The sequence below is a fragment of the Sesamum indicum genome, linkage group LG2, assembly GCF_026168435.1.
Source record: "Sesamum indicum cultivar Baizhima isolate 11 linkage group LG2, ASM2616843v1, whole genome shotgun sequence".
NCBI lineage: Eukaryota > Viridiplantae > Streptophyta > Magnoliopsida > Lamiales > Pedaliaceae > Sesamum > Sesamum indicum.
Window position 1 is genome coordinate 17,772,494 of NC_142658.1, and position 9,542 is coordinate 17,782,035.

A 9,542-nucleotide genomic window follows, 5' to 3' on the forward strand; every position below is an offset into this window, starting at 1 on the left:
TTTTTATAATTTATTCTCACCCCTACAAAAGAATCTATTGCAAACTGCCTGAGTCACCAACCTAACCACTATTCATATATCTATGTTTTTATTAGTTTAATTTTGAATAGTTTGAGTGTCATCAAGGAATTTTGTTAAGGGTAAAAGGTAAACACTTTTCTAGTAAGTGAAAAATGCAGCATGAGATCCGACATTTTCTCATGAAAATCTATATAAAATTTAAAATAAATATATTTTTATTGAAATATGAAGATTAAAAAAATCAAAATATAAACAAACAAGCTTTCCAGCTTCGGTACACGTTGAATTGAAACTATAAAAATATTATAATGACAGATTTATTGTAATGATAAAATGAGTTCTGGGCTTATTTCATGATCCTGTAATTGTAGGGGCGAAGCTAAGCCCCGTCGAGCCCTAGCGATCGATAGGACTTGGCTTCGGCCTGGGCCTATTGGCCTATCAAACCCTAAGTATGAACTTGTCTTGCCTGATAATAAAAAATTGAATTAACTTATTTCAAAAATAATTTTTCGACATTCTCATTTTTAGTCTTCATGCACTAGTTATAACCACACGATTTCCACTTAGTCAAGAAAAAAATTTTGTTCTTCAACACCATGTTATAATTCTTACCAAAACTCCCCTTCCTTGCAAATTTCAACTTGTTACTTATTGTTGAAATAATAATTTGTAAGAATCAATTTTACTTATATTATCGTATTTATTCAATTTAAAATTACAATAATTTAATTTTTTTTTTGTGAGTTGAATATTTTTATTTACCATCTAATTAATTAAAATTTAATAGGGATAAGATAAATTCCTGACCTTGCCACTATGTAGTTGCATAAATAATTATGAAAAAACTAATTTTAATATAATAAATTTTAAAAATAATTATTGTAGCATTTGAATTCATAATTTTATAATTAATTATGTGCTAACAAATCCTAGAAATGGCATAAATGCAGGGGTGAGTCAATTCAAATTCAAACATACCATATCAAGAAGTTAGATGTAAAAGTATTTAATTTTGAATGCATGGACTGTAAGGGGTAGTTATATTCATATGGTGTCATCAATTATGGGACCTCAGTTTGATCTAATTTGAAGTAAAAATACACGAATTTTTGTCCTATTTTTGGATTTAGTGCTTTTGTGAAAAGCATTTATGTCCTACTATTTAAATTAGCGCTTTTGCGAAAAAGTATTTTTTTAATTGTAATAAAAATTTAATTATAGTTATACTTTTTTTTATTTTATGTATATATATATATATATTACTTTTATCTTCTTAGAAATATAAAAATATTAATATAATTTTTTTAATAATTTATATGAAATGTTGAATATGGGATAAAATTTGAGGTTTATGTAACTTTTTTACTAGCGTCAATATTTTATCTTCAAATTCTAATAGAAGAGTTACGGTTGTAAATGGAGAATTCTTGAAAGAGGTGCAAGTGTAATTTTTAAAAAATAAATAATAATTTGAGAGAAAGTATAAGTTTACATTTTTTGAGGGAAATTAAGTGTAACCAATGGAAAGAAAATACCTTTCACATTCACAAACGTCGGTTAATGTACTAATTTTTTGTAAAACCGAAAATGTCATTCAACTTGTAAAATAACTAACTTATTCAACTTTTCAAATTTTATATTAATTGATTTTTTCTTTCTTCATTTCTTTCTTTTTTTTTTTTAATGTAATGTATTTATTTATATATTTTACATAGTATATTTTAAAGCATAAAAAATTATTTATTATATGCACGCCAGGACAGAATGCCTAAACAACTAGTAGTATAAATTAGTGGAGCATAAGTTATTTTGTTTATAAGAATGTGAAAGAATTTACGTAACTCCTATAGCTAGAGAGAATATAATAGCAACTACATGAAATACGATTTTTTTATCATAACTGATTATCATGATTTAAAAAAAATAAAGAATCGCATCGAATTATAATTAATCAAGATTGTACAATGATTATTGTTCGTTGTTTCAACATGCGAGGCCAAACGTCTGACATAGCTAAAAATCATGCCAAATACTTCATCCACAACAAAGAAACTATTACAAATACTTTGATCATAACTAAAATCATAACAAAAAAAGTTCATTTTCGATCCTCGAGTTTCTAGACACACCATACTCCCGCTCAAATCAAGGCTATGCTCGATCCTAAGACGGATCAAAAAAGAGTCGGGAACCTTTAGGTAGTGAATATCCTCATGATTGATGGAAAGACCGATGATATTTTCCGTCAATCCCTATCAGTTGTTCTGTTTTCACCGTCTTCGATTCAAACTGGATTCTAAAAAAAAAAAAAACAGTTACAAATACTAATTAAAAATGGTCAAAATATAAAGTTTTACATTAATTTAGTATTAATTTATCATAATCTTTAAATCATAGTCGTTTGTAATACAATGGGCATAATTTTTTTTTAAAATCTAGCAAGTGGAAAGCAAAAAACGGCGCCGTATCCTTTGTTTGATGGTGGTGGGGCAGGTCTTCATTGCGTCAATCACAACAAGAGCAAGCATTTCGATTTTGACGGTATGTGAGGTGAGGCCATCTGCGTTCATTCATACACAAATATATATAAAGGTATCTGCATGTGAGCGTGACGGCATTAATTACCATAATTTAATCCCACCTCCATTTTAAATAATTTCAATTTTAGTTGAGTTGTTGATATTTGTACTCTGAAAAGTGCATCAGATATTTGGGTTAATTACAATTTAACTTATATGATACGTGAATTGAGCAAATATTATTTATGAATAATTTGTTATTTTATATTTTTTTACAGAATTGAACAGAATGAATACAGATGTAAACAGAGAATTTTCAAAAGGGATAAAAGTATAATTTCATAACTTTTGGGGGGAATAATTCTAAATGTAATTAACCATTCATATTTATAAGAAGGAGAGCTTGTTGAACAACAGCTTGAGTTCTATGTATATATACTTAGCCAGTATTTGATATTGTCTCCTCTGATTGCCCAACATAATTTTTCATGATGTCGGATTGCTTATGAAATCTGGGGCACAAATCCAAATTACTCATTTTAAGACGACTTTTGAAGGGTGAAAATGATTACACTAAGCGAAGAGCATGCTGTAGTGCTTGCTGTCATGATTGCAAATTAGGGTTCATCTGATGATGAAATATGCACCAAACTTACTCCTACTGTTATAATTGCTTCTTCGTCAAGTATCCAATTAATTACAACTGGTTTTCTGCGAATCTATTAGGAAAAATTATAATTTTTGGTCCAGTAAATATAAAGGGTGGCAATTTGATTATAAGGGTTTTTTAAAAGAAATTGTCTTAATTATAAATAACATCTCGTTGTTTAAAAAATTACAAATACCCTCATATAATGAGTTGTCACAAGGAGGTATTTGTAATTCCAAGAGTATTTATAATTTTTTAAACAATAAGGTGGTATTTTATAATTTTGACAAACCTCTGAGGAGTCTGTTGTAATTTATCCTTTCGATTATGTTGAAATTAATTTTGATAATTTGTTGATACTATAATTTAAAAAAAAAAAAAAGTAATGTAATAACCCTTCTGATTGAAAAATCATAAATTAACTAAAAAAATGCATGTGTTGTGCACGTAACACGTGAATTTAGGAATTTACGGCCATTGTCCTCAAATTGGCAACTTCTTTTTGTAATTGTAGAACCAAATTGCCAACACTGATTTCAACAAAATCAATACTATCACCCTTATACTTATAAAACTAAAATTATAATTTTTTTTAGAATACTAATAGACAAAAAAATAATTCTAAATGAGAATTACAGTAGCTCGACCTTATACATACACTTCTTTTTTTTTTAAAAAAAAAAGGAAATGCTCCTAACACAGGATTTAATGAGCTTCTTTTTTAAAAATTTAAAAAATATATTATTTTCTTTTTAAAAAATTCAAGAGGATATTTATTATATATCTATTAGTATTTTAGTTAATCTTAATATATAGTCTGAGCAAGTTTTAGCTTGCATTTTGTATGAAAGAATGTGATTTGGGGTTCCTCCAAATATATTCAAAATTTTGTTTCATCCTCTATTTTATTTAACATTAGACGTCGTGACACGTTGTCCTTATATGTATACAATAAATAATATTTTAGATTTTAAAATATATTATGAATAAGAATATATATATACAAATCAACACTACCACATTTAAAAATATTACGTATAATGATTTTTTTTAAATAATTATAAAGGATAGTGAAAATAATGGACCCAATAAATATTAATTTTATATCCGGTAGGTGTGTGTGAATAATAATAATATTTATAGCAGTCTTACACGCTGCATCATAAATGTACGCCGAATATATGAGGGTTTTCATTAAATGTTGGAGGGTTTTAAGTTAGGTCATATAAACCTTAACTAGTAAAAAACACACCTATTTTATTGAGTATTTACAGATGATTTTTGACATGAAGGACAAGCGTATACACTACAATAAATATAATATCTAATCATGGTTAATTATTATTATTAAAAATCAATTGTCGTAGTAAAAGTTATTGATCAGGATCACGCAATGTTTGTAATTGTGAATAATAATTTAAAAAAAATGGCAAATCTCGTCCAATTTCTACTGGAAAACGCTACATATGTGACACATGACAACCCTATTTTTTCAATGAAATTGTCATTTTTCATCAGGAATTGGACCAAATATACTCATTTTTTAAAATTATTATCACCAATTATAAATACTCTATCAAAATTACAGTACGAAAAATGCATTTTTTGCTGTGGTAAAATACTCATGCATTTAATTAAGTAAGTTGGCGTATTATATATGATGTGGGGTGCAGGATCAATCTATTTCTTACAAGCTTTTTTATTACCAACCAATAAATAAATAATAAACATAAAAATAATCAAAGTTGAGTAGTTGTAGTATGTGATAGTCGTCCATGTGTTAAGGTGTCTAAAAATGCAGAGAACACGGGGGAGACAAGACATCCCATTTATGCAACCCCACATGCTTCTGCCTTTGCTCTTACGCCAAATTAAATCCACTCACATGAAACTTCAGCTCTTATCATGTAAGTGCTATTTCAAATGAAAATTCAAACTATGTCTTGATTATCTTGCACATGCCTTCAATTTTGAACTTTTTTGGAGTCTTTTTGTAAACATATAAAGGTTTGGATTAATTGGAAAAAAATTGGTATCTTTTTTCCCCATTAAGGGATTTTAAATTATTGGACTTTATGGAAATACTATAAATTGGTTGCAGTGACAGTATATATGGTTTGGGTCGACGTTACGTCAAATTGCTACCTAACAAAGTCTTATCGATTATTTATTGAAAAATGATGAATGAAAAATTTAAAGAATACATTTAATTAATAAATTTGTTTCGATCATATTAAATCATAACAAGTGATTTGTCACGTAGATGATGGTTGATGGTGCCCAATCGTCGTCCAATCATGTCTAACGTCCAAATATGTATGTTCTTTGGTTACAATGATTTGTCCATTGGGTGAAACCATTTGGATGAAATGATGGGTCCATTTGAGTGAAATGGTATGTTTTTGGGTGCGTCCATTCGGATGAGACTTTCAAATGCATCTTTTCTGATTGGACATATCATTTAAATAATAGATTTTCAACTTCTATAAATAGGACCTCTATTCACTTCATTTTTTTTAAAAAAAAAAGTTCATTCATTCAAATTGGAAGGCATTTTAGAGCATTTCAATGTGTTAGCATTAAGAGCATGTCGTCTTTTATTAAGAGAGATTCAAAATATTATTTGGTTCGGCATTTCTAGTGTTGTTACTTTAAAATTGCAAGTCATTGTATCTTGGGAGAAAAATTATCGCTTTTTGTTAGCACAGAGGGGAGCAATAATTGTCTTAAAAATAAGGAGTCTAACTCTTAGCTCAACTTTATAATATACAATTCCCGCATATTCCTGATATTTTCCGCGACATTATCAAGCCACAAATTTCAACTTAAATGATGTGATTAGAGTAGTTGTGATAGTGATTCGATTGGTATTATTTCAGTCTGAAATTTAACTTTTATAAGCAAAGTACCTATACGAACTTATACGATACAATTATTTTATTTTGAACCATTTAGCATATTATTAACAAAGATTTCGAACTTTTACTTTTTTTTATTTATTTTTGTTATTCCTGAATTAATGTATTAACATAAATGAATATTCTAATTGATTCAATTTTATTTTATTTTTTAAGTATTATTATTTTGTTGAAAAAAGAATTCCTGTATGTACAAATGTTACAATATATTAAAGTATATTTTAAATTATGCAATTCATATATATTATCTAACGCAAAGAAATAATTTGCCCATCAATTTTAATTGTCAATAAAACGTTTATACAGTGAGTATCTTAAAATTTAAAACATTAATCAATCAAAACAAAATTAAATAATTTAAAACATTAATCAATCAAAACAAAATTAAATAATTTAAAACATTAATCAATCCAAACAAAATTAAATAATTTAAAACATTAATCAATCCAAACAAAATTAAATAATTTAAAACATTAATTAATTCAAATCTAACTCCTCCTGCAAATGTAAACTTAAGAATGTGGAGAACGGTTGATTTCAAATGACTTCATATTAATTAAAATTAAAATTCATCTTAATGTCTTAAGATCTGAAATCCACTATCGTAAAATTATCCAAACAAGTATAATAAACTTATTTTTTTTTCCCTCTAATTCCATAAAATCAAAAGCAATTTTTAAAAATTTCAGCTCACATAAACATAAAATAAATAGGATGAGAAATATAATTTTAAAAACTTTTTAAGCTCACAGAAACATGAAAATGATAAAGGATGAGAAAGTAAAAGGGGGCATTCCGGGAATCGAACTCGGGACCTCTCGCACCCAAAGCGAGAATCATACCACTAGACCAAATGCCCGGGTTGGTCCCTAGCTCAAGTACTTTTTACTAGTTTATAAATGGAACCTGTGGGTTTTTCTTGATGTCAAACATGCTTCTCATGCACCTCTCCTAAAACCAAGACAACACTACCCTAGTTGTTAAAGTTCATTATGACAAAGACTTAGAACTATTGTTCTTAATATTAATAAATGGAGTGGGGGTCCATGTCAAATTTCCACTTAGGTATAGATAGCATTTGTTAAAAAAATATTTGAACAATAATGAAATCAAGTATATAAGTAGTGATAGCAATAAGGCAGGTCTTGGACGGGTCCAATCGGATACGAGATCCCTCTCCCCCTGCTGCCCCCCAAATGAAAAAGAAAATAAAAAAATATAATTATAAATAATTATCAACATTTTTTTGCTACTCCTTTTTCCATTTCCTAGACATAAGAAATTAAAATTCTTCCATGATTCTATATGATTGATAATTCATACCGGGGCCGCTTCACTTTCATGCATATTTTATAAATTGTCTAATTTTCATAAATTATTACAGGTGAATGAAAATTCATCAGTAAGTCAAAAATCCATTACAGTAAAACATAACCCATCAATAAAATTCACAAAGACAAATATGAAATACCAAGGAATACATGCTACAAGCAAAGTTCACATAACTGACATAAAAAATTTAACAAGTTTGAAATTATAAACAATTAAACACATATTTATGCTCTTATCATATTGATTAGGCTTTGTTAGTCGTTATCACAATTGTCTTAGTCATCTTCTTCATCAAGCATTGAAAGACAAGTTTGTATACCATCACTTGTCGAACAAATACTTAGGGGAAGAAAAACACAGAAGAAAATAAGTATAGTAATTGTTATAGTTTAATGTAATAAAAAAAATTAATTAATTTTTCTTACCTTTGGCTTCATTCTACAACCAACGACGAGAATACATCAATATCTCCGCAGTAGTGTGATGGAACTTGTTATATGAGGATTAATCAACTTTCCTCTACACTAAATGTAGACTCGGATGCAACGGTAGAAATAGGAATAGCTAAAATATCTCTAGCCATCTTCTATAGAGTAGGAAATTTAACTATATTTGTCTTCCACCAGTTCAGGATATCAAGATCACGAGCTATTGGCAAGAGACTTTCTTCCAAATACACGTCCAACTCCAACGTCATAGGTATGTTAGTAGCAGAATTTGGTTTGAAACCACAAAATTTTCAAACTCATCAAGACTTTCCATCCACATTAACATTACTACAAATAAGAGATGACATTAATTTTCCAAACCGCCAACGCTTGAATCACTTCCACTCAAAGTAAAATATCTAGATTAGTAGTCAAGCAACAAATTATAGCAATTATGTCGAACCCCATCAATTTTAAACCTTGCACTTTCATGATAAATTTCGGGAAAGAATATGTTCATCTAAATATTTAATTTTTTCACCAAATAATATCATTTTATGATTTACAATAAATTATATAATATAAAAAATACATTCAATTGATATTTTATTTATAATATATAATATCAATTTAAATGTAAACACCTTAATAAAGTTTTCAATCTAGAATTGTATAAAACAAAGAAAAGTTCATCTAAATTATTAATTTTCTCATAAAGTAATATCATTTTACGATTTATAATGAATTATATAATGTAAAGAGTACATTCAATTAATACTTTATTTTTTAATAAATAATATTAGTCTAGATGTAAATACCTTAATATAATTTTCAATCTAAAATGAATTACATAAGACAAAGAATACATTCATCTAAATTATTAATTTTCTCATCAAGTAATACCCTTTTACAATTTACAACGAATTATATAAATCAAAGAATACATGCAACTAATATTTTATTTTTTAAGAAATAATATAAATTTAGGTTTAAGTACCTAATATAAGTTTTCAATCTAAGATGAAGAAGATAAAGAATATGTTCATAAGTTCATCTAAATTATTAATTTTCTTATCTGCTCATTTTTTATTTTTTGTATTTCTTCTATAGAGTTGGGCACATTGAAAAATTGTTTAGGGTTTATGTATTACATTATAATTTTTATTAATTTTATTATATATTAATAATAGATAATAAAAAATACTAAATTTATTACCTTGGGTTCGAGGCAGGGCGGGTCTGGGGCAGGATTGGGTGGGGAGGGGGGGACAAGACTCGTATCTTGTACCGAATTCAGAAAATTTTATCAGGTCTGGATTGGGGCTCGATTTTTCGAGGTCAATTGCCATCCCTACATCTAAGCAATGCCGTCCATGTAGTTTTATACCTGCATAGGATATCGATTATTGAATTGTACACGATGTCATTGAGTGTTGATTCAACAACTCAATCCTTGATAGCAATGTACCACAATATCCTGACTAATCTAACCCAATCAATCGTTTAGTTATTCATTTGTGAGCTCTTAATAATCAACCAATACCCCTGGTTTTTATGAAATATCAGGCGTAAGGCTAGTTGTTAAGCACCGCCTTGTACTTTAAATATTGTGTTGTGTGCCTACAAAAGGTATTATATGTAGAAAAGACAGTTGAAAGGCGGACGCTTCATC

The 9,542-nt window shown here is 28.0% G+C and overlaps 1 non-coding gene across 1 annotated transcript; it reads right to left on the reverse strand.

The window, feature by feature from the left end:
* Positions 1 to 6,897: 6,897 nt before the first annotated feature.
* Positions 6,898 to 6,969, reverse strand: TRNAP-UGG (transfer RNA proline (anticodon UGG)). Its single transcript has one exon. It is a non-coding gene; the product is annotated as a tRNA-Pro (tRNA).
* Positions 6,970 to 9,542: the final 2,573 nt, after the last annotated feature.